The sequence below is a fragment of the Aphelocoma coerulescens genome, chromosome 8, assembly GCF_041296385.1.
Source record: "Aphelocoma coerulescens isolate FSJ_1873_10779 chromosome 8, UR_Acoe_1.0, whole genome shotgun sequence".
NCBI lineage: Eukaryota > Metazoa > Chordata > Aves > Passeriformes > Corvidae > Aphelocoma > Aphelocoma coerulescens.
The window spans coordinates 257,870-282,595 of NC_091022.1; the positions used below are offsets into that span (position 1 = coordinate 257,870).

At 49.7% G+C, this 24,726-nt stretch overlaps 4 long non-coding RNA genes across 4 annotated transcripts; 3 read left to right on the forward strand and 1 right to left on the reverse strand.

The window, feature by feature from the left end:
- Window positions 1-201: 201 nt before the first annotated feature.
- On the reverse strand, window positions 202-1,236 carry LOC138114112 (uncharacterized). Its single transcript, XR_011152493.1, has 3 exons — window positions 1,133-1,236; window positions 469-572; window positions 202-364 (listed from the first exon to the last, which is right to left on the reverse strand). It is a non-coding gene; the product is annotated as an uncharacterized lncRNA (long non-coding RNA).
- Window positions 1,237-1,389: 153 nt separating this feature from the next.
- Window positions 1,390-2,984, forward strand: LOC138114026 (uncharacterized). The gene is made up of 3 exons (XR_011152454.1): window positions 1,390-1,645; window positions 1,769-1,853; window positions 2,924-2,984. It is a non-coding gene; the product is annotated as an uncharacterized lncRNA (long non-coding RNA).
- Window positions 2,985-3,579: 595 nt separating this feature from the next.
- On the forward strand, window positions 3,580-5,196 carry LOC138114013 (uncharacterized). The gene is made up of 3 exons (XR_011152444.1): window positions 3,580-3,937; window positions 4,018-5,051; window positions 5,152-5,196. It is a non-coding gene; the product is annotated as an uncharacterized lncRNA (long non-coding RNA).
- A 12,898-nt stretch (window positions 5,197-18,094) lies between these two features.
- Window positions 18,095-21,993, forward strand: LOC138114005 (uncharacterized). Its single transcript, XR_011152436.1, has 2 exons — window positions 18,095-18,276; window positions 19,200-21,993. It is a non-coding gene; the product is annotated as an uncharacterized lncRNA (long non-coding RNA).
- The last annotated feature ends 2,733 nt before the right edge of the window (window positions 21,994-24,726 follow it).

Sequence of the window (24,726 nt, forward strand, 5' to 3'; positions counted from 1 at the left end):
TGAGCCCCTCCCGGAGCCCGCCTTGGGCCCCACGACGCGGCCCCGGGCTCTGCCGCCAGCCCCGGACGCGGCGCTGAGTCGCTGCTCCCGAGCTCTGCGTGAGGCCGGGGAGCCCGGCTTCGGGCTGTGCCTAAGGCAGGACTCGGAGCTCAGAGACACAGACTCGCCCTGGCCCGAAAAGCCCGCTTTGAGCATCAAAACACAGCCCTTGTGCTTTAATTCAGGTCCAGCAAAATGCAGCACTTCAGTTTCTCTTTGTGAGCCCAAACACACAGGACTGGCTCTCTTCCTCAAGCCCTGAAAACAGGATTTAGTCACTGTTTCGGAGTCCCAGCACTGGCCGTACCAACCTGCTCTCAGGACTCTGTAGATAGAGAAATGCTGCTAGGAAGGATTTTCTTGCTATTTTCTAAGTCTGTGAGAGACTGCACAAAATCCCAGCCCCTCCCAAACTGCAGCTCCTCACACCAAACCTCGGGGGAATCCCTGGTGCTTCCAACACTGCTGCAACCCCACCTGGAGCTGAGCTTCCAAGGTGTCTAATCCACATGCAAGCCTGGATAGTCCAAAACCTGCAGGAAAAGAGGAGGCAAAATGAAAAGGAAAGGGGGGGAAAAAACCCAGAGTTTTGGGTTTTCCCCGCGTTTGCAACAGGATTGAAGGGCAGGATAGAGAGGTAAGGAAGTACCAAAGGCTGCAGTATTTCAGGTGATTCAGAAGGGAGAACCCATTAGTTACAATAGCATTAGTAAAGGCAAACATCTCCTATTCCCTCATTTTAAGGGGTTCAGTTGAAGCAAACTCCCCTTTTTCAGCATTTTAAGGGTTTAAATCCACACTTCTACCCATGCCCTGGCATCAAATCTCTCACAAGGGAGCGAGCCCAGTACATATATAACCTAATGCTGCCCAAGAGTCCATTACTTTTCTTGTTCTTATTCATGACACTTATGGCCCTAACTAGAAGCCCCAGCAGGAGCTACACCATTTATACTACTACTATTCTTCTCTTGCCTACTTAGTTGCCTACAGCATACTACCCAGGAATGACTAATGAACAATTACACATGTTAACAAGGAATTACCCAACTCACCTGCCTATGCTGCTGAGACAAGAAGCTTCTTCTCTTACCTGTTATCTACTCTTTTGGCAGGTGTGGCTGTAGTAAAAAAAGAAGGCACCTACAGAGCCCCTTACTCCCCTGGAATTTAAGTCAGAGCAGCCAAACAGCTACAACTCCTCCCAGTGCTTTTATCCCTGATGGTAAAATTGCCTCCTCCCTTTTCCCGGGCATTGTGGGAACGAGAGGCGGGCCTGGCCAGGGGTATATTAACCCCAGTCCTGGGTAAAAGAGGCCCATTTCCTCTGTGGGGTTAGTGGGGGTAAGGGTGTCTTCTTATTTCTGTGAAGGGGGTCTTTTGGGTTTTCTCAGCTTTTTTTCAGCAGGTACTTTTGGTATCTGAAGTAATAGAGGCTTTGAAGACTCTGTGAAGAAGATAGCATTAAGTGCATGGTTCATGGCAACTTCCTGAAATTCCAGATTGTGTCAGGTACGATACTTCAGTTTTTTCAGCAGATTCATTTTGCTGCAAGAGGAAGCTACCCTGGGTCCAAGATGACATTGGAGATGGAGGCTTCTGATAGGTAAGCTAAGGACTGTAAGTATGAGTGGGAGTGGGAGCAGGGTCCCAGTTAGTAGCTGACTTGTTGGGATTTGGCTTGTATGCCACTCCACGGGTGCATTGATTTTAGTTTTCTTTGTCATAGCTGACTAAGATGCCAACCTGGTGATCACAGTGCCTTTGGAGAGGGCTGAGGTGGACTCCTTTTGCATCCAGTGTGGATTCACATTGTTGGTCACCTAAAAGCTAAGTTGGGGGCCAGGACCTAGAGATGGGATGATAGCAGGGTAGTGGGTTGGAAATTCCTGGGAGAGATGTAAAAATTAGTGTAGGGGAAAGGGATGCTCTCCAAGGGGCTTGTTAGGTAAGCTAAAGGGAGTAGCCCTACTTTTGATTGCAACTGTAGGGTGTGCAGCGCAGAGCAGTTCCAGTGTGTGTTGTCTCGTCCCGTGTGTGTTTTGTGTTTCTGGCATCCCTCGGATCAGATCTCTGTGCCTTTTATCCTTAAGGGGCTTATCATAAGCATTGGCCATCATCTCTAGGTTCTTGAACTTTCATACTTCTTGGTAGGATGCCAATGTCACTTGTTCTTTTACCAGTGGGCTTGGCCGCATCTTGGAATCACATCTTGGAAGCATTGAGTCAGATGTCTTTTGAGGCCTTGTTCCCGGCTGTACTGCCATCCATCCTTTCCAGCCGTGAGCTGTAATGTCCTGGGGCTTGTAAGATTGTCAGGAGATGGGAGCATTCTAAATGTGGCATTGTCTCTCACAGCCATCTTGATCACTGTGACTGACAGTTCTTAGAAGAGGTCACTGTTACAGTCTTTTCTTCTGCTCCTTAGAGCCTCCTTCATCCACCATTGCCACACCCTCGGTTGTCTCTTTTGGCGTCGTCTCTTCTTCTTGCTATCGTTCTTCTTGCCGAGAGCTTTTTTTATCATCCTTGTGTCCTACTGTTTGTAGTATAATGTGTTGAGTTTGTGTCTCGCCTGGAATTGCTCTGCCCTGTAGAGTAGTCCTGAGAGGGGGTAGGTGGAGAAGAAAGGAGACTTTAGAGGGAACCTTTTGCTTTGCTTAGCCACCTGAGCCATGCCTCGGACAGAGTGACTGTGGCCAGTCTGTGTGGTGTTCAGTGCAGATGTGGGAGTGGTGCAGTGGTGTCTTGCAGTTTTATAGTAGTTTGTCCTAAGGCCCACTGTTGTGGGATCCTAGGCAGTTTGCTTTGAGGAATGAGAACTTGGGAAAGGCTAAGCTTTCCCTGTCTGTCTGGGTAACTTTGACAAATAATTCTTTTGCAGATGGATAGGATGTAAACCTGATATGAACAGAGGAGGCCAGAGGAGCACAGCAACGAGGTGGGTCGGTGCCTGAAGTCCAAGCTATGGCCTGACTTTGGGCTCTACGTTTACCTCACTGTTGGGACTTTCATTTTGAAGATGTGAAGTGCTTGAAGCAGCAGGGTATTGGCACCGGGGGGACCATGAGCTGGATGAGTATTGATTCCAGCACAGAACTGGATGTTACTGGAGTTGTTGTATTAGTGATGAAACTATAAGTAGCCTTTGATTTTTTGTGTTTTACAGGTGGTCTGCAGCATTCAAATTGCTACTCCAACATGAGAGACACCCTTCCAGACAGAGGTCACAGTCGAGCACTTTCAGGTGGAACCTGCCTCGGCAATGCAGCACTTTTGGACACTACATTGGTATGTGCCTTTCCATTTTGTTTTGCCCCTTCTCCCTTGGGAAGGTTGGTCATCATTCAGCTTTTCAGGGGTGGTGTTTCATGGTGGTTATGTTGCAGGGCTGTTCTTTGTCCTTATTTTTAGGAAGTAAACCTGGATATCAGCAGTCAAGGTCAAGTGAGTGAGGTAAGCAGTGACCAGTGGACACAACCAGTTATTGCTTGGGTGCCAAATTCTGGGGCAGCTCAAAGCATGCATTGTCTAAGCATCCATTTGTGTGTTTTAGGTGGCCCACTCGTATTATGCCTACAGGGGCTGAACCCCCTCATGGACCAGCTGATGGAGCCAGTTTATCACCCTTGAGCTGCCCCTGTGAGCCTTCCAGAACTATTACAGGACTCTGCGATGAAGCCTGTACCTTTTCTGTTTGAAGGTGCCATCTGGGCAGCCTTTGGCAATGGTTGAGGAGTTGCAGCGACTCGGGGAGGGAGGGAGGAGCGAGGGTCCACTCAAGTTTCAGCAATGCCCCATCACCTTGTCTCCTTTTAACCCAGGTATACCCTGCGCCGGCAGCCTTGGAGTGCGGCCACGGTGTATGAGCCGAGGACCGGGGCGTTCTCAGGAGACGGTGAGTAGTGGAATTGTTGGGTTTTGGCTGATGTGCTGCTGAGTTCAGGCACTGATGTTTGGTTTTCTTTCTTGTAGTAGACTAAGAGAGAACAGCTCACTGAGGGCAGGAACTCCCCAGAGGACGAGGCGGCCTTCTTTTGCACCTGATGAGGATTTGCATCCCTGGATATCCGAGAGCTAAGTCGAGGGCTACACCTCAGGGAGGGGGATGAGAGTGGTGTGCTGGGTCAGGACTTGGTGGGAGGGATTTTTGAATTAGCTTTGGAGATGGGGATGTCCACGAGAGGGCCCCTTAGGCCGTGTAAAGGGAAAGTCTCACTTTTGATCACAATGCTGAGGTGTACAGGGCAGAGCAGTCCCGGTGCGTGTTGTGTCACTTGTCTATTGTGTGTTCTGTGTCTTTTGGGCATCGTGTCACATGTCTTCTGCCTTACCCCTTTGAGGGGCTTATCAGAAATGCTGGGCATCATCCTTAGCGTCTCCTTTGCATTCCTTGGCCCGATGCTGGTACTCTTGAACCTTTGACTTGCAAGCTTGGACATGCATCGGAATCGCATCTCTCTTTAGCAATATCGAGTCAGACACCTTTTACAGTCTTGTTCTGAGCTGTATTGACAGCTGTGCACCACAACGATCCATTATAACAGATTAGGACTTGTGAGAATGCGAGGATAGGTGGAGGATTCCAACCGTACGGTTCTCGGGCATCCATCTTTGCGGTTCTTGGCATAAGTCCTTCTGTTAGGGTCTTTTTCTGCCGGAGTTCTTTGAGCCTCATCGGCCTCATCTAGGTCATCTCATTGGTAATTCTTCTTGCTGAGAGTTTCCTCTCCTTGTTGCATCCCCTTGTTTGTCATCTCCTGTGTCACAGGTGTCTGTGTGTTTGGGCCGGGGCTGCTTTGCCCTGCTACATGGTCTGGGTGTAGGTGTAATAGGATAAGTCCTAGGGACTTGACATTTGTAATGTAGGGATTAGTTGGACTCAAGATGGTATTTCTAGATTGACACAAGATGTCTGGAGCTGGTAAGTTCTCATGCAGTACTTTGACTTTTGTCGTAACTTTCTTTCAGCTGCAGAGGGATTGAACCTGTGACAGAGTGCCCCATACCAGGTGAGGTGGTTCCCACAGGAAGGTCAGTCACCGTTTGTCTTTGCAGGGCAAGTGTAAATGGTGACCGTGTTACAGCTTTGTTCTTCATCTTTATTTGTAGGAAGTAATGCTGAATAGCAGTGGTCAAGGTCGATGGAGCGAGGTGAGCGGTGACTGGTGGACAGAATGAGTTGTTACTGCTTGGGTATCAGTTTCTGGTGCAGCTCTAAGCATCCGTTTTTGTTTGTGCATTTTAGGTGGTCCACTGGGAAGGTGTCCTGGCCCTGGGGATGCTGGAGGCCAGGTGCGTGCAAGCTTAAGGTATGGGTGTGGTGTACTTCAGTTGGAGCGGGGAGGCTGTGGTTTCAGTCTCTCAGCATGTTTTTCTGCTTTGCTTCTCTGCAGGTGCTGCTGCTGCTGCCCTAGGCATGCCAAGGGACAGAGGCGAGCAGGTGAGTTGGCATTTAGGTGGGGCGACTGATAGGTGAGAGGTATGTGGCAGCATGCGAAGCGTGTCCCTTTTTGCTTTGCAGGCATCGTCCAGGCCACCTCCGGAGTCGGATGAAGATTTGAGGTGAGCCTGGGCCAGCGGTGCAGAGGGAGCCCGCGCATTATTCTTCTGGAGGGTGATAGTCACAGTTTGTTTTGTTGTTTTAGGTACCACAAGTAGGTGCAGAGCCTAAGTTTGGAAACGGCCGGTAAGCGATGAGCCTCAGCAGTTATGAGGGAGAGGGGCGTTGTGCAAGGGGTCACTTCTGGGACGTGTCATCACAGTCTGAATTTTGTCATTGTTCTGTCTTTTGCAGCCGCCGAAGTGGACTGTGGGCCATGTATTGACGTCCACGGTGCTGAAGCAATGTTTTCTGTCGAGGATGGATTTCGTCTGCTGGTCTTCAGAGAGCTAAGTGTGGGGACTGTTGGTTGGGAGAAGGCAAACACCTTTGGAATCACAGGAGGCAATTTGAAGTTAGCTGAGAGGAGAGGGCTGTATTGGGCCGGGCCCCTTGGAGGTTAAGGGAGTTTTTCTTCAGCATCACTCGAGCCTTTGCCAGGCCGGGCAGTTCCAACCCATCTCCATGTTCTCGTGAGCTTCGCATCACTGGATTTTGAGTCTTGATGTCATTGTCTGTCTTTTCACCCGAGGAGCCTGCCTTCGGGTCTGGCATGATTGCCATGGTCTAAATTTTGCCTACTCTTCAGTGTAGCCACACTCTTGAGCATAACACGTGGGCATCTTGCATCTTGGCCATTTGTCGGTCGGTCATGTTTTGTGATGTCACTTCAGCCTTTGGCGGCAGAATCCTTCTCTAGGGAACCCTTTGTATCACCTGGCAGTCGTTGCCTCCTTCTCTAGGCCTGCTGCACTTCTTGAGCATCCTCTTACCAGCTTTGGCACTAACTTCTCATAGGGAGTTTACATTTCACTGTCACATACTACTGCCGTAGAGCCTTCTTTCCTTCGGCATCGTGGGCCTCTGGCTCATCTTGCACTAGGAATCTTGGGCCCATCAGGTGAAACTGCTGGGCAGTTTCAATTTGTGTCTATGTGATGTGGTTTGTGTCCGTTGTCTTCAGTGTCACAGGGCTTTGTGATGTCTCAGTTCTTTACAGGCATCGTTATGGGCCATATCGGCAGCGGGAGTACTTGCATACTTTTCTGGATTGGGCTTATTCTGGCATCTTTATGGTTTTGCTTTTTGAGACCAGAAGTACACAAGATGTTCCTATCCGTCTTCCTTCTCAGTTTTGGTAGTATCTTTTTTCATGTGCCATTCCCTTGGACTTCTATATGCAGTGTACTAGACCCTCCTCACTGCAGTAGTTCCATAGCTTCCGTCGTCTCAAAGCATCCTGGTCTCAAGAATTTATCTTCTGAAGCGTTCTCTCAAGTCTTCGTGTCATCTTTGCTTATATTTGATGCACTGTGTGTCCATGTGCCACTTATGCTTGGAGCTGCCCTGCCCTGGCACATTCAGTCGTGGCTCATTTGAACAGTTTTAAAACTCTCCTCTCTTGTCTGTGGGCTTTTGGGTAGAAAGCTTATGGGCCTGGTGTGGGGATAACTCCTAGCTGTCAGCTACTTGTAGACTGCCTCATGCTGTCTTGCAGGTCCCCGAGGCAGATTTTGATCCCTATGGTCACTGATGTTACCAATTTTCCCAGGGTCTACTGTTCCACATCAAGGAGAAGCAGACGGAAGATGCTTTAACATCTTCTTTAGGGGGGGGTGTTTCTAGTAAGGGCTGCAGTCAGAGTGTAAGCTGAAGAAGGGGTGTCTGAGAGTGTGTCTGTGAGAGTGTGTCTGTCTGTGTGTGTGTTGACTGGCTCTAACCTTATGTGTGTGGTGTTTTTTGCCTTTCAGGTTCTTCAGTTCATTTTAAAATTTTGCATACAAAAAGCCCAGCTGGTCCTGCCCATGCTGTGGGGTTAGTCAGAGGGACACAGGGTTCCTCTTCTCCTCTCTGCTGGGATGAACTGCCTAGGGAATACCATTTCTGACAGCCCAGTCCTACTTGTGTCTTTTGGAAAAGGGCAGAGGTGAAGAGGCAACCTGCCGGAGTTCCTTGGGGATGATGGAGTTGTGGTGTTTGGCTGTGCCCGGAGGGGCAGGTTGGGCATTATTTGTGTGTCTGAGGACTGGTTTGGGTGTTGGGGAGCCCAGGGAGCTGAGCTCTCAGTGCATTCCCAGCTCTCCCAGGGGTGGGAGCTGGTGCAGGGCTGGGTGACAGCCTCTGGTTGGGCTCGGGGCAGGCACTGGCCCCGGCACAGACACGGGGTGGTTTGGGGACGCTTGGGGAGCAATGGGAGGAACATGAGGGATGGTGCTGGGCAGAGCGATCAGCCTGTGCTCGTGTCAGTGCAGCTGTGCAGGGCACTGGGATCTGGGTAAAACTCCAGCTCTCCTGGTGTTCAGGGATGCAAGGTCTGAGGGACTGGATTTACCTGGGGCTTTCCAGGAACAAGGGGAAATGTGGTGCCAGAGCTGTGCCCCATCAGGTTGTGTTTCCCTTTGGGGACAGGGAGTCTCTGGGCTGAGGTGAGATTGCTGTGTGAGTGGCAGGGAACAGGGAGCTCAGAATTGCAGGCACTGATGGAATAATTGTCTTAGGTCTATTTGGTTTGTGTTTGTGAAAACTGGGATTTGGGCTGGAGAGGTGCTCTTGGGAACAATGGATAGAGTACATTTGCTCTATGGATGTGTAAGGAAGGACAGGGAAGGGGAGTATTTATAAATTGTTATCAGTATTTCATGCAAATTTGGGGTGGAGCGTTGATGTAGGTGGGTGGGTTTGGCTTGGGCCTGTCAGGACTAACCACAAAGAATCCAACCAAGCCCCTGACCCCTCAAGGCATCTGTGAAACACTTCCACAGAAACCCAAGTCAGAAATCCAGTGATCATGGAGGTAAAATTATAGATAATTGCCTATGATCGGTGGGGAATTTCCTTTGGAATTATCAACCAAGGCAGAGCATATCTTTCAGCTCTTTTCCTGGTGTGCAGTTTCCTCTCTGGTTTAAATGAGTTTGTGTGCTCCTGTTAACAAGCAGTGTGTTTTCACCCTGAAATTTGGGGTGATAGTCTTTCTCTAGTGTTTTTCCCACAACTGACTCATCCTTTCCATGAATAGTCCATGTTGTTCTACACAGCTGCTTTGGCCCTGGGTCAGAGAGAGAGAAGGGAAATGACTTTTTAGGGCGTTGAAATTTCTCCCGGCAGGAGTGGGACGGTCTTGCCCCTCCCCAAAGCCCTGCAGGCGCATGGGAGTAGCTCAGTGCCGGCGCAGCTCTCTGAGCAATAACAACGCTTGGGAGGTTCGAGTGTTGATAACAACTCTCTTGTCTCTTGGTAGCAGTCCTAGGTGGAGGAGAGGAAAAAAGGAACTTGTGTTATTCATGGAAAACCTTCTGCTGTTTCTTGTGCAGACTTTTAGATCTTTGTATGATTTACTATCCAGTGTCTGTAGGTAGAGAATGACTTATTTGAGGTAAAAATTGAGATAATCAGTAATGGATAGGTATGGAAAATGTTTGAAGTAAACTTGAGGTGACCTGTAGTGGAGAGCATGAAGATTTTGAAGTAAACTATAGCAATCAGTTGTGCACAGGTAGGGAAACTTCTGGGGGTAAAATACAAGGTCATCTCTAGGTGAGGGAATGAACACTTTTTGAGGTAAACTGAGTGAATCAGTTGTGGGAGTATTAGTAAATTCTGGGGCTGAAACTTGATGTAACCTCCATGGTAGAAAATAAATAAATGTTTTGAGGTAAAAAGGAAGTCATCAGTGTTGGAGAGGCAGGGAGATTTTGAGAGTAAATTTGAGTCTGTAGTGCAGAGAATGAACATACTGAAGTTAAAGGGAGGTAGTAACTTGTAGACAGGGAAAAAATTTGGGGGTAAAGTCTGAGGTAATGTCTAGGGGAGACAACATTTTTGAGCTAAACTGAGGCAGTCACTAGGTGACAGGTTGGAAAAGTTTTGGGGGTAGAAATTAAAATGACCTGTTGGGCAGAGAATGGACATACGGAGGTGAAAATCAGGTAGTAAGTAGTGGACAAGTAGCAATAATTTTGGAGGTGAAATCTGGGGGGATGTGTGGCAGGGAGAGCGTACATCGTGAGGTAAAGTGAGACAGTACTGGAAAGATAGTGAAATATTTCATAGTAAAACTTGATGAAATCTCCAGGGCAGAAAGAGAATATTTATAGGTCAAAAAGAGTAAATAGTTAGCGGGCAGGTAGGGAAAATACTGGGGGTAAAATCGGAGGTTATCTCTAGGGGAGAGAATGAACATACTGAGGTAAAAATCAGGCAATGAATAGTGAATGTTAGGGAAATTTTGGGGGGTAAAACTGGAGATAATCTCCAGAGGTAGTGAATGAATACTTTCTTGTAAAAAAGAAGAAATCAGAAGTGGACAGACAGGGACAGCTCGGAAGGAAAATCTGAAGCAATCCCCAGGGAAGAGAATGAACATCATGAGGTAAACTGAGGCAGTCATTTGCAGAGACACAGTGAAAATTTTGGGGATAGACACTGAGACATTCTTGAGGATATAGAAAATTACTTTTTGGGGTAAAAATAAGGTGATGGGTAGGGCAAAGCTTGTGGGAAAAACTTGAAATAATCTGTAGGGCAGACCATGAGCATTTTGATGGAAAAATGAGATATTTATTCTTTACTTCCTTTGGGCTAACTTAATCTCCACCCTTCCATGAGCAATTCCTTGGCTTCTCCTGGAGAAAACCCCATGGCAGAGGCAGTCTGCAAAGGAGCCCAGAGCTGTGCTTGGAGCAGAGAGTGCTGAGAGCTGCGGGTGCCTCTGCTGCCCCAGGCTGGCAATATCCCCATGGAACAGACTGGGCAAATGGGATTAGAGGGAGCACAGTCCCTTCAGGGAAGGGGTTTTCTCCTGTGCACATCAGGCACGGGGCAGGAAGGGAACTTTGGAAATCGGCTGCTTTCCCCCAGAAAGCATCACTCGCATCAAGAGCAAAGGTTGGTTTGGGTGTGAGCACTTGAAATAACTTGGAAAGAGAAGATTTCACCTTTTGCTGCTTCTTTCTTTCTTTCTTTCAGATGCTGGGATTGCCTCTGTGGACATGTGCTGAGCTCTCCCCGCAGGGAACTGTCAGCCCTGAATGCCTGTGCAATAACTGCAGCTGCCCAGGTAGGCACAGGAAACTATTCCGCACATTAAATTGCCATGACCTGAGGCACTCCTGGAGAGAGTGTAGAGAGTTACAGCACTGATCCTGCTCCTTGCTTTCCCAGTAGTGCATGAACATGATTTCATCCTGATCCTGATCATTCCAAGGACAATAACCACTGAGGTGCCACTGACGATGCCACTTTTCTGACGGGCCTGGCCCAGAACTGTAGCCCGGCAGCATTCTGGGGGGGCAGTTCAGTTCCCCCTCCATTCCTAGACTCTGGGCCGTTCTAGGAGACATCTGATCCCTTTCCTAGGCTGCCACCACAGCCTAAGCTCCCACCCCCACTGGGCCGTGACGGCATCGGCGCACCCAAAGCCACCCGACGGCTCCGGCCCTGCCCATCAGGCCTGGCCAGGGGAGCTGAAATAAAGCCTGGAAATCTCAAGGGTAAACTGGCAGCACAACCGCAACCCTCCCTGGCTTAAGAGTAAAGAGGTGTCCCTGTATTTACACACATCCAGGAACAATACTCCTCTAGAGGAATCTTGGATTTACTTTTTTATCAGTTGAACTGGCACAGCTGCCACCTGTGTGGCATTAAATTCTCCATCCCCACAATCCCTGGTTACCCTTGGCTGTGGGGTTTTGCTGTCCCACAGTTAGGAGGGAGCTCTGGCCAGCCTGATTGCCCAAGAGCATTTGAAATCCTAATCCTCACTTCTTTGACTAATGAATCTCTTAAAAGCCACTCTGCATTGTGCAGAAAAGCGCCTTGGTCCCACTGGGAGCTGCACATCTATAACAGCTGTTCTCGGTTATTCCAAGTGAGTAAAATAATTATTAAGGAAAAGAGGAAACAGTTAAACCAAACAACTTTTGCCTGATGTTTTCATCAGGAATGAGTTGGGAGCTAAGCAGCAAGGCCCTCAGACAGGCACAGTGTCTGATATAAACTATATCTGTGCACACATAAAAAATGTTATATATATATAGATATCTATGTGCCCTAATATATGACATATTTACATTACGGAGTTATGTAAGTCATAAATATCTGCCCTATCTATAACCACAATTTTTTTATCACAAACTACCTCTAATTTACCCCCCCCCCACCTGATTCTAGGAATGTAACATTTTTAGGGATCCTAAAATCAAACAGATGCAGGAAAATAAACCATGATTTTATCCCCTTAATTCCAAGATGTTTTCCTGGATGTGTACTGCTGGGTCTGTTTTTCTGTAAGATCTTGTGGCTTATCCCTGAAGTGCACTTGGCATTGTCAGGATCATGAAATCCATTTGGAATTTTACTGTCTCTGCAGTATCCAGTGAGGTGAGTTTTTCCAAAATTATTTCTCTCAGACCGAGCACATCTCCTCAAGTTCCTTCTCACTTTTGCATCGTTGAAATGCAAAATGGGAAAAGATAAATGTGCAGCTCAACTGAAACAAGTAAAAAGCATCGTTTCCCTTCTTTCTTGTTTTGTCCTTAGAGCCTGTTGGAGTGCTGGCCTGGATTTGGCCAAGTAGCCTGGAGCAGTGAGGTTTTTCCTGTCAGAAATCCATGCTGGGGATGTTTTCCCTGGCTGTCCCAAGGGGAAGGAACAGCTCTGGAGTTTTTGCAGCCACAGGCTGGGGATGCATCCCCTGAAAACCAGTTCAGGATCGTTCATCTGACTCTGTCCCTGACCTGTGGCTTCCAGGGAGCCTTCTGGTCTTCTGGATATTCCCAGGAGAGGATATTCCACCACCTGACTTTTAAGCCAGGAATTGCAAACCCAGTAAGTCAGTCACATTCTATGGGAGCTGTCCCAATGGTGGGATGGCAGAGGGCACAGCCCACGCTGCTGTTTGGGACATTCCCAGCTGGAACGGGAGCCAGCTGGGCATTTTGGAGCGCTGAGGCCACAAGGGCAGCCTTGAGTGGCATTCCCAGGCAATGCTGAGGCATCCCATGTCTGTGGCACATGGCAACACATGCCTGATGTGGAGCAGAGAGAGGAAGGGAGAAATTCTGAGTTGATGGGAGGAATGGAATTGGGCTTTCCAGAATGGAATTGGTATAGGTGCTGATGGTATCATGGAATCATGGGGTGGCTTGGAAGGGACACAAAGACCCTCTGGGCTCTGTTTTCCCATCCCATGGCAAAGAACACGTCCAAAACTGCCTCCTCACCCTCATGGAATGGCAATGGGTGTTGGGAGCTCTGGCAGGAGCACCTGGAGACCAGGTAAGAATAGCAATGGGATTGTTTTGGCTGCTGCTGGATGTGGTTTTCTCTTTTCAGGATGTTCCTCTGATCGATGTTTTCACAGTAGCTTGCTAGGCCTCATTTGAGGATAATTCCAAGAATTTGGAAGTAGTTGGAAAAGAGTGAGGACAAAAGGTGAACCTGATCCATTTCTAGTAATTCTGAACTTCTCTTGCAGCACCATTCTGGGGGAAAGCTGGTTAAAGGATAAAGATGCAGAGGAACAAGTGTTGTCAACCCCCCTGCCTCCCTGACAGAGCAAAGCTTTCTGCAATCCCAGTAAATCTCTTGGAGAAACTGTGGGATCACAAGGTTTCCTAGGAAAGGAAAACTAAGGACAGAGATGAGGAAAGAGGCTTCCAATTAATAATGATTTGATGGAGGTAGGAATGATTCTTGTATGTTTGATGCACCCCTTTTTATTCCTGGGATAATTTTAAATGATTTCTTTAAAAACTCATTTTGATTTGGGAATTCAAATTAGAGAGGAAGCGATGCAAAATAAATGCAGGGAGAGATCACAGAATCATCCTGGAATGGCAGAATAGTTTGGGTGGGAAGGGACCTTAAGGATCACCTCATTCCATCCACAGGGTGCTCCAAGCCCCGGCCAGCCTGGCCTCGAACACTTCCAGGGATGGGGCAGCCACGATTTCCCTGGGTTTCCGAGCACAAGAGGAAATTTCCAGCAGGAAGTGAGGGGTTTCCTTTGCTCTGCCTGGCCCTAGCAGGGCTTTGGGAGGCAGAGGGTGTGGGAACAGGAGCTTTGTCCACTGCCTTGGGGGAGTCTCTGATGTCCCAAAACCCAGCCGAGCAAGTGGTTGTGGTTTAACATCCCGTTCAAAGGAGATGCCAGGCCAGGAACGGGAATGGACTGCAGAGCAGGGATGGTGCCCAGCAGAGGGGTGACCGTCCAGGGGGTCCCAGCAGTCCATCCCTGCTGGCCAGGTTTGGGATGAGCAGGCTGGTGACTGTCCCTGTGCTTGCTCTGCAGGATGAGGAAGCCAGGCCTGCTGAGGAGGAAGATGAGGAGGTGTGGGAGGATGGAGACAGTGGCCACCAAAGGCTGCGGAAGGCACAGATCCAGGTAGGAGACGTTGCCTCCCGAGGAGAGGGACTTGTCTGTCCCATTGGAATTTGGGGCATGAGGCCAGTGGAACAAAGGGTTTGATTCCATTTTCTTACTTGGGTTTTCACGTGCCTTAAGAGAGCTTTGTGAAAATGTCATTATCCCTGATTGAATCTCTGAAAAACAGGGATTGAAGCTTTCAGAAGGGGCCCAACCCTGCCTGCACGTATCCAAGTGCACCTCCAGCTCTTGCTTCCCTCTGGCAGAGGCAGCTTTAGGTGCAATATCCTGATGTTTCTGGGAGTGGGTTTTGGAATAAACCTACACACGGGCTGTCCATGGGTTGCTGCTATGGATTCTGTGAAAGGTGATCAGGAAAAGCAAGTTCAGAGTTACTCAGCGGATCCTCTGATTCCTGCCCATCTCATGGAGCTGGTCAGGGTGAAACTACTACTCCCATGCTTTTTATTTTCTCCTCTTAGTGCTGGTTTTTCCCCAGGTAAGTCAGTGTTGGAGCAGCCTTGTGGGTTTATCTGTAATGAGCAGTGGTTGTGTCTGCACACAGAGATAGCAGATCACAGCTGTAGTGTGCAAACGTTGGTGCTTTGTGCCTTAGTGCACACCCACATTTGTCAGCTGGCAGGGCTGATACGATGAGAAAACCTCGTACTCTTCAATAACCTGAGCACAGGCACTTCCTGAGTTGTTACATTTAACCAAAGCTCTGATAAAAAATACTACATTAATTTTTCTAATGGAGACCAGATTCCGCATGATCATAATTTACGTTTTGGGATACTCTTTGATTGACTCTGGTGGGAAGGGAGGTGAATCAGTATCGTGTACTTTAGGGAAAGATCTAGGGGAGAATTGAATTGTACTTCCTTGGAATTCACATCACCCCCCCTTAATCGGAGATGTTGATCTTGAGAACAACAAGCAGAGAACAGCCCAGGAAGGGCCGAACGTGAAAAAACCTCTTTGCTGTGTTCATCATTCTGTCTTAATCTTGGATTGTTTCCACCCTTCTCCTCCACCTGGAAGTCACAAGCATCCTGCAGTGGCAGGTACTCTGGGTTCTTCTGCCAGGAGTAGTCCAAGAACAGCTTTTGCTGGGAACAGCTCTGACCTTGCTGAAATCACTTCTGAAACCTCCCCTGACTCTTGCAGTGCCAGAATTTCATGGTGGCAGAGGTGAGGCAGGGACTGAGCCTGGTTCATTGTCCCCAGAGCTCGGGTAGTTTAGGACAGTCAGGCCAGTAAAGCCCCTGCTCAGGGCTGGGAACGAGATCCTGGCCAGCTTTCCCCTCTCTGCCCCTCTCTGCAGTCCTGCTGGGCTATGTCATGCCCTGGGGCCACTCTGCCATTGCTCAAATGGCCAAAATCCACTCATCCAGGAGGGGAAAAGGGAGGGAGGGCACAGGAATTCAGCTTAGGTGGTGAGGCCTGGAAAGTTTCAAGGCAACTAATTGATCTTTGGATTATTCCAGCAGAGCAGAGAACACGGTGCCATGGGCTCTGGCAGGGCTGTGCTCAGCTCTTTGTTCTCTCCCAGGTCCAAAAGTGTGACCAGTTCCAGCAGCAGCAGCAGCGACAGCTCAGCCAGCGACTCCTCCTCTAGCAGCCAGGACTCCTCTACCTCCTCCGAGGACAGTGACAGTGAGGACAGCTCCTCCCCCTCCTCCAGCAGCTCTTCCTCCGACTTCGACTCGCATCCGAGCTCCTCCAGCAGCAGCAGCAGCGACAGCAGCTCTGAGGATGAGCCCCCAAAGAAGAAGAAATAGCTGGGGAGCTGCAGGACTGGTGTGGAGTGGGGGACAAGCCCCTCCCAGGGGCTGGAGCACACGGCTGCCAAACATTCAATGGTCAACATTTCTACTGCTCACACTTTCCAAGTGTTTTGCCTAGTTGTTCCTAGGACATGGAAGGTATTAAATGGCTTCCTGAGACTTACTGAGAGAGTATTTTTGTGCTGTATCCTTTTATGGAAGATTTTACTTTTTTAGTTCCAAGAAAAATTCTAAAAAAATCTATCATCAGATTCGTTTCTATGAGCTGAAGTCCAGTAACCTGGATGTTTGCATGCTGGAAAGCAAAAGCTTTTTATTGCCGGTTATGCTGCGCATCGTGTGCTGTTCCTCTGTTAATGACAGCTTCACCTCCATTGAGAAAATCCTCTCCAACTGGTAAAAGGAGAAGTTTTTCAGCGCTGCTGTGGAGCTGTGGCATTGTTGAAGCTGAATGCACAACGTGTCCCACACAGAGCCTCCCATCTCATCAGCTGCTGGCAAATGGATTCTGTGCTGCTGAGCTTGTGTTCCAATGGCTTTTCCTGATGCTTCCAGGTCCAGTCCTAAGTGCACCATGCAGTTGAGCTGTGTTGGTTTGTTCCTGATCAACGGAGTGCTTGTCCTGCCCGCAGGCTCTGGGCTTTTCACTGCCCTGTGGCCTTGGCTGGTGTATTGCAAGTGTCTGCTGAGACACAGAGTGTTGGTGTTGGGAAGCAGCAGCTCAGTGACTTGGGGCTGCTGCTGCTTTAGGAGTTTCATCTTTGTGCCTTTTTTTTGTCAGTTCGGTGTGCCCCAGTGAGCCAAGGGCTGCCGTGGGTGTTCTGCAGAGCTCCAGCACAATATTGCCACGCAGCAAAAGCAGAGAAATAATAACAGCCACAACTGGGCACTGCTCTCACTGGATGCTCAGTAAAAAAGAGACTCCTTGAAATAAAGGGCTCAAAGCAAAGTGTTTCCCTTTGGCTGTGTGAAATGCAGGATTTCCGAGTGACAGTCTGCAGAAATTCAGTCATTCTTTCTTTGTGGGAACTGCCCTGGAGAAGGAAGTGAGTGCAAAAGCCCCACAAGCCCTACAAACGCAGATGCAGACAGGCTCCAGCGCAGGGATTGCTGGATGCAGAGTGGGAATTCTTTGTTCTTCTGGTGCATTGAAGCAGTTGCCATTAGGATTTTATTTGGTGATGCAGTCTCCTGAATTTCTTCTTGTCGGAGTGCCCTTTGTGGGGAGGAGGCATCACTTGTGGAAGAATTCTCAAGTATCTTAGTTTAGGTAAAATACAGCAAGTAAAGTATTTTTTTTATAATTTTTATGGAAAAAGTAGTGCGTAGACTTCCTTTGGAATAAACTTAAACTTACTTAAATGTTTGGAAATCCCTATGTTCTGTGTGTGTGTGTGTGTGTCTGTGAGCACTCCTGTGTTTTACAGAACACGCTGCAGAGTGTAAATAAAACTACCAGAAAGGTGTTTAAGTCTTGTGGACTGAATGTAGCATTTAATGGGAAAGTGAATAAATTATTAACCAGCAGTTGCTAAGTGGATGCTTCCTGCAAATATCCGAAATCTTTGTGGTGGTGTGTGCAGGTGCAGCTGGAGTTGCCCTGGCATTGCCTCCCAGCGGGGCAGGATTGCGCCCCAGGAAGTTCTCCAGGCGGAAGTCCCTGGGTCTCCGGATTATTTTTTTAAAAAAGTTTAGTTTGTCTTGGCTTTTTCTTTTTTTTTCCTGCCCTTTCTGGTTCCTTTGTCTCTCCATGTTCTTATTTTACAGAGGATCCCCTCCCCAGCCCGGCCAGAGCCGCAGCCGCCTTCACGTGCTGCTGCCTCAGGCGCTGCTCCCGTGCTGGCTCAGGAATGTGATCAAAGCCCGGCTCAGCAGGAATTGTTGCGGGCCTGCTCTGTTTAATCGCTGCCGCTGCGAGCAAAGCTGCCCCTGCTCCTTGAGGGGAGCGCTCGCTGCAGCCCGGGAGGAAAAGAGCCGAGGAGAAGCTGCGCCCTTTGCAGGAGAAGCGCTGGGAGCAGAGGGGAGAGCGGGCAAAGGGAGCGAGAGCAGCGGGGCGGGCGGGGCGGCGTCAGCGGTGATCCCTCCGCGGTTGGGGCCGCATCACAAATAGTCCCTCCGGCGGATCACTCCGCGGTGCGCATGCGCACTGATCAGCGGGGAAGCCCTTTGTCGTGTGGTCATTAAGGGAGCCATGGAAACAGTGCTGAGCATGCGCGGTGTTGTGGGAAGGGAAGCGCACGAGCAGCGCTGTACCTGGTTACGTCATGTGGTGTTGAAGGGCGGGGCGGAGCCGGGCAGCGCTGCGCATGCGCACTGGCTTTACCCTCCCGCTCCTGCTGCTCCGTGGGTACCGTCCGGCGGTGCCCGGGAGCGGCTTGGAAGCGCCGGGTTCGGTTCCCGGCTGCGGCAGCGGCGGGCGAGGGTTGTGGTGACAATGGAGGAGGGCGGCTGTTGCTGTGGCTGCAGCGAGGTGGAAAGTGAGCGGAGAACGGCGACGCGGCGTGTGCCGGGAAAAGACCCGACGGGGGGCGGCCCCGGAGCAGAGCCGGGCGGGAGCGGGCGGCGGGGGCTGCGCGGGGTGAAGGCGGTCCCGGCGCGGGCACGGAGCCGGGGAGGAGCTGCGGGGCTGGGGCCGGGGCTTGCGGGCGGCACGGCGGGACCTCCCTGCAGAGCCTTTCCTGGGAAACAAAAGCGGGAGTTTGTCCCAGCTCGGCCCCGTGGCAAAGGGGCAGCGCAACCGAGGGGAGCAGCGCCTGAGCAGTGCGGCAGTTTAGGGGCGCAGGGAAGAGGCGGCTGGTGCTGGAGCGAGAACTTGCAGGTTTCTTACACTTAAATGAACGTGGAAAGCAGGGAGAGAGGTGGTATAAAAGCACTGGGTACTCGGGCAGGTGAGACAGGACTCAGGGGAGGGAGTCGCTTTCCTGAGCTCCTGAAGTTCCACTTGCCTCTCTCACGAGCACTCGTGAGAAGTTTCCCATTTGGAGTTGGGCTCCAAAAGGAAGGAACTTGAAACTGCTTCTTCTGATAAATCCGTAAGTATGGGAGGCCCTACCAAGCCCACGGGTGTAAGCAGCCAATAACTCCCACGAGTATTTTAACCACTAAAAATAGCAACTTTTATTTCTTCTGCACACAGAGGACTTGGCTGTCCTGTGCAGGGTTCACTGATGCTGTAAATTGCAATCCAGGGCATCTTCAGGCTCCTGGTGCTTGGGACTGTGGCGTTTGGTGTGCAGAAAACATCCCAGGCTGTCCAGCTTGGGTGTGGCTGTGCATTTGCACAGTTCCTCAGAGTGGGAAAAGGCCAAGAGAGCGATGGGAAGGTCTTTCTTCCAGGCCTGGGCATCCTCAAGACACCTCAAGGATGGTTTTTAAATGTTTGTTGTCTTTTGTTTCCCAGCCCAGGGCTGAGCTGGAGAACGGGTGGAGACAGTGGCAAGGTGGAGACAGTGGCAAGCGGGAGTCCCATGTTTACATCTGCCCTTGGATTCCAGTTTCTCCCAGTGGGTCTGTGCTGCCCGAAGTACAAAGGAAGGAGGTGTTGGAGTACCTGTTTGTTCACCTGTTGAGCTTGGAAGAGATGCCGAGTGTGAAATTCCAGGAGTGCTGGCTCCTTGCGAGCTGTTGGTTGCTCAGGAGATGGGGTCGGGGAAAGGGGGGGAGAGTCCGAGCACAGCACAGTGGTAGGAGCTGGGTTTGCATCTCAATCTAAGGCATCTCAAAGCCTGATAAGCTGGAAAGAAGACTTTGCTGTGTTAATGCATAATTACATTTTTGTGCCATTTTTTGAAATTAGGGCTGGGATCAACCTGGGGAGGAGGTTGTCTGGCACAATTCCCTGTGCCCTGCTTTGCCATGAGGAACGGATGCCTGACCTCTTTGCAGAGAGCTGCTGCTGATATAGATTTCTCTGTTTCTATAGTGAATTTATCCCAGTACTTGGCTGCTATAAAGAAGTCTCCTCTTGCTGCAATTTCCCCCTATTACATTTAAGATCAGCTCCAGCTGAGTTAGAATTTAATCCCGACCTTTTCCCCCTTTTTTTTTTTTCCAAGAGGCCTCAGCTATCTCGCTATTTCTTTCCTCTCTCACCCTCCAGGTCCTGTTTTTCAGACTTTTCCTTATAAAACCCTTGATAACCCATTCCCCACTTAAGGCTTTGTTGTAGCCTTGTTTTGCTACCTTCTGGGTGCTGTGGATGAAGGTCTGGCTTTGAGGAGCACGCCCTGCTCCCTTTGCTCAAGGGATTGCAGTTATTCCAATCTCCTGCTGCTGAGGGCTTCCTTAGGCTCTTGCTGAAATGAAAAATGTCCAGGAAGCTTTTCCTTTTTTGAGATTAGACTGGTTGAGATATGACCATGATGGTTAAAAACCCACAGTGCAAAGGAAGGTTTCCCCCTTCTTCCCCCCTACCCCCCACCTGCTCCATGCTCGGTCCTCTCCCTGCACAGTTCATTCCTTTGTAATCACAACTGCTAAGGAAACCTTTCTAATCTTGTCAATTGGCAATGCAACTGCTTTTAAATTCTGTTTTAAAATAGGTTTTGAAGTCAGGCTCTGCCCTTGCTATTGATTTGAATTCTTGACTGAGTAAGTTATTGGTGCTTAAGAAGCCCTTTGTTGCTTTAAAGCCTTTCTCCAAGGGTCAGAGAATAACACTGACAGGGAGTGAAGGAGCGCTGCCCAGTAGTTTCTTAGAAACGGAATGTGTTAAACCAGGTTTCTTTAAAAGCAGTTTTGAGTAAGTGAAATTCAGGCACTTGAATTACTTTGGGAAATGGTCCATTTAGGATAGATCTACACTGACAGAAGCTGTCAGTGGTCAGCTATCTGAGGTCAGTCCATGCTTTGATCAGTGCAGGGCCTTCCCCTCAAGAAACGCATGAGCCAAGCCCAGCAAGGTAGAGGAAAAGACACAAGTTCAGCTTAGAAAGCTGCACAGGTGAAATCCAATGGATGTGCCTGGAGCATGGCCCTCCCCAGCAGCTTTTCTTACAGTTAAATTCTTAAAAAAGCTAAAAGCTGATGCTCAGTACTTTGGGATCTGGCTCAAAACTGCGGAGAGGATAAACTCCCTTACTGGAACTCAGGCAGTGGAGTGCCCACAAGCCAGCAGCCCGGTTGCTTCTTGTTCAGCTTCATTTCAACGTCGTTTTTTTGTTGTTTTGGTTGGTTGGCTGGTTTTAAAGTATTCTTAGAGATGCTACAAGTGGAAGAAGAGAACAGAAAGAGAGTGGAGCGCCACTGGCACATTAACTGATATTTTACTGTTCCTCTTTTTCTTTTAAAAATATATGTAGATAACGTGAACTTTTAAACTCTGTGATTTGGGAGAAACACTCTTTTTTCTCCCTCTCTTTGGAAGAGATATGCAAGTCCTGAGCCGTTGGGCCAATGCTTGCTGCATTTTGTTTACGTTTTTACAATCAAACAAGGGGCTGATAAGATTGACAAGGAAGATACAACTCAGGAGCTCACTAGGCAGCAGCCTCCAGACTCTTTGGGTGATGCAGTAGGGTATGAAGACTGTTCTCCAGTGCGAGATTAATCCATAATAACATGCTCACTGACATAAAAGTCACTTCTTATAAGCCACTTCTTATTCCCTGAAGTGCAGGAGCTGAGGTGTTTAACAAAGCCTTGGCAGAATGATGAACTAGATCCCTGTCAGATTTCCCCTTCTTGTGCTAGCGAGAGCAATCCATCTTCTTTAAGGGTTTTGTTCCTTTGGGATTGTGTGTAGTTTAGAGGGAGAACAGTACCCAGAAGCATTAATTATTTAATCTGCACTGCTTTTTTCCTCGACATGTGAGGCCTGAGTATTGTGCTGGGAAGCGGGGCCAATAAAATTTCTGGGAGTCAGACTTGGAGCTCGAAAGTTTTAGAATTAACGCTGGAGACTCAGCTCCCTCTATGGTCAGAAGAGGGGGAGACACCTTCCTTCAGGATGTCTCTCCAGGGAATGCTTTTGCAAAGTTTTCTCTCGTAACGGCTCAAGTCCTGCCTCTTCCTGAAATTGCGGTGTAGATCCCACTGGAGGCAGTAAATCTCTCAAATGTATGAGCTTGGGCCTACACACCTGCTAAGGTGTGACTAGAGGTGTGAGAACTTTTGCAAATGAATTTGGAATCATGAGAATCACAGAACCACTGAGGTTGGAAAAGCCCTCTAAGGTCATCGAGTCCAACGTGTGCCCAATCCCTACCTTGTCACCCAGCCCAGAGCACTGAGTGCCATGTCCAGGTGTTCCTCGGACACCTCCAGGAACGGGGACTCCAAACCTCCCTGGGCAGCCCCTGCCAAGGCCTGACCACCCTTTCCAGGAAGAAAGTCCTCTTGATGCCCAACCCTGGTGCGGCTTGAGGCCCTTTCCTCTTGTCCTGTTACTGGTTGCCTGGGAGAAGCAGCCAGTCCTCACCTGGCTACACCCTCCTGTCAGGGAGTTGTAGAGAGCAAGGTCTTCTCTGGGCCTGCTCTTCTTAGGACTGGTATGGAATCACTATTTTGCATTAAAGGACAATAAGCAGATGTTTTGAAAAAATACTTTGAAATGTTTTTGCATTGTCCTGGAAATCTGCCAAGAATTGGAGTTGCTTACCAGGTTAGGTGTTCTTGCCTGCAACTTCCCAGGGGCTGCTGGAGGTGGGATGAGGCTATTGCAGAGGAATTACAAGTACATGGTTTCTCACTCAGGAGACTCTGGGTTTACTATAGCTATGGAACTGGTTTTCCAGACTAGAGGAACCCCTTGAAGGACTGCAGCGGGAGGCGGAGATGGGATTTGGGGTTTGCATCCCCACCTCCTGAGCACACATGGGGTTAAAGGCCCCTTGGCAGAGCTGTAAGGTGTAATGTGGGCAGCAGCTCCTCCTCTCTTTGGGGGCCTAAATTGAAACGCTCAGGAGCCAAATCACCTCTGAGCTGCTCTCTTGTGAGCAGGAGAGGAAGGGACACCTCCAAAGGCCACATAGCTCACTCATAGTCTGAAAAATCCTACTGCTGAATCTGGAACCCCCCCAGGGACGCCTGGGAGCCCCCGGGCCCCTCTGTGATCCTCGACAATGCACCCCTCCATCATCAGACCATGCAGTGCCCCCCAGTGTTTTGCCAGTGGGAGCACTGGAAGAGATACTGGGAACGCTGGGAGGGAACTGGGAGGAAACTTCCCACCACTCTCCAACGTGCAGCAGCCCCAAGTGCGACCAGTGAGGAGGAGGAAGTGCTCCCAGTGCCTCGCCCCCCCCCCCCCAAAAAAAAGGGGGGCGGGGGGGGTTACGAGAAGAAAAAGGATTTTAATTGAGGGGAAAACACTCCATTTCTTTAATTGGGCTTGAACTTAGGAGGATCCCACTTCATCTACTGTTTGGAGGGTCTCAATTGACACAACCTTTTCATGATTTTGTATCTCAGTTGGCTGGGAATCACTGTTTTGCATTATTTTCCTGTCTAATTGGAAGAAGAAAGCCTTTATGGTGCTGTTTGATGGATTTGAATTGAGGGAAACCGCCCCATTTTCATAATCTTAAGGTTAAAACTGAGGGCAAAACACCACCGTCCCTGGTTTTAAAGGGAAGCCCTTTATGTGCCATTCTAAGAGTTCCATCGAGGGGGACCCTCATTTGAAGGGACCTTCATAGAGGAAAAACGTGTCCAAAAGCCCCCAAAATGGTGTTTCTTGAGGGAAAGTGAAGAGGACGCTGCATTTTCCCTCATTTTAGGAGGCTAATTTGAGCAAAAGTCCCCCTTGATTCACTTTTTCTTTGGGTTTATATTTAGGGGAGACCCTCCTTATGCATCAATTACGGGTCTAAATTGAGAGGGAAGCTCCGTTTTCCCCTTGATTCAAGGCTTTGAAATGGTGACTAAAGGGAGTTTTCCCTTAATTCATTAAGAAATTGAAAAAGAAGCCCGGCATGGACCGGCGGGTCTGGACACATCCCCATTGAGGGGGGGCAGAGCCGCTGCTCGGGGGATCCTTTATCCCCCTCGTACAGCTGCGAGCTGCCGAGGAAAAAGTCCTCGTTCCTAGGCTTAAAGCCCTGCAGGTTTACCTCTCATTCTCTTGCTCTGATTTGTTTGACAATAAATTCAATTTATTCCCCCCAGTCGTGTCTCTTATTCCAGTGACCGGTGAGTGATCTCTCTGTGCCCTTCTCCCGATCCTCGGGCCTTTCCTGATGTGTTCTGTTCCCTGCCCAGGGTGAGGAGGAGAGGGACAGAGCGGTTTTGCTGGCACCAGGCACCTGGCCAGGCCCAGCCCACCCCAATAATCCCTGCGATCATTCACGCCACCATTACCCAGGCGCACGGCGGGTCCGGCTCCGCGGGCAGGCGGCTCCAGTAGTTCAAAGTGGGCAAACTGGGACGGAGTGAGAGGAAGCAGGTGCTGCCGGTGGGTGAAATGTCTCTGCTGCGAGCTGCCTGGGAAAGGAGGAGGGAGAACCTAGTGCAAAGGAAAGGGGAGAGAAAGAGGGACAAGGCTGGAGCTGTGGAAGGAAGCGGAGATGGCCAAGGGGCAGCTGAGCATTTTGCTTTCCCACTCTGTGGGGGGAAAGAAAGCGCTGTCAAATCCATCCAGGAAAAGAGAGGAGAAATAGCAGGTGGTGGAAATCGCCGGCAATTTGGATGCAATTTGTCTGTCTGAAGTGCAGACGCCGACAGACACGGAGCACCGCCGGACGCCTGCTGGCGCTGCGCTGTGTCCTGCTCTGGCTGCAGCCCGCCTGGCGAGACCCCCAGCAGCAGCGGCCCGGGGGCGGCGGGTCGGGCAGCAGCCAATCGGAAGCGTCGCAGCGTGCGGCAGCCAATAGGAGCCCTGGCTACTCCGGCAGCCAATGGAAAGCGCCGTTCCCTGAGGGACCAGGCCCAGCTCGAAGCCCCTCACAGCGGCTTCGTTTTTTGGGACGTTTGTGGAAAGTTCGGAGTTC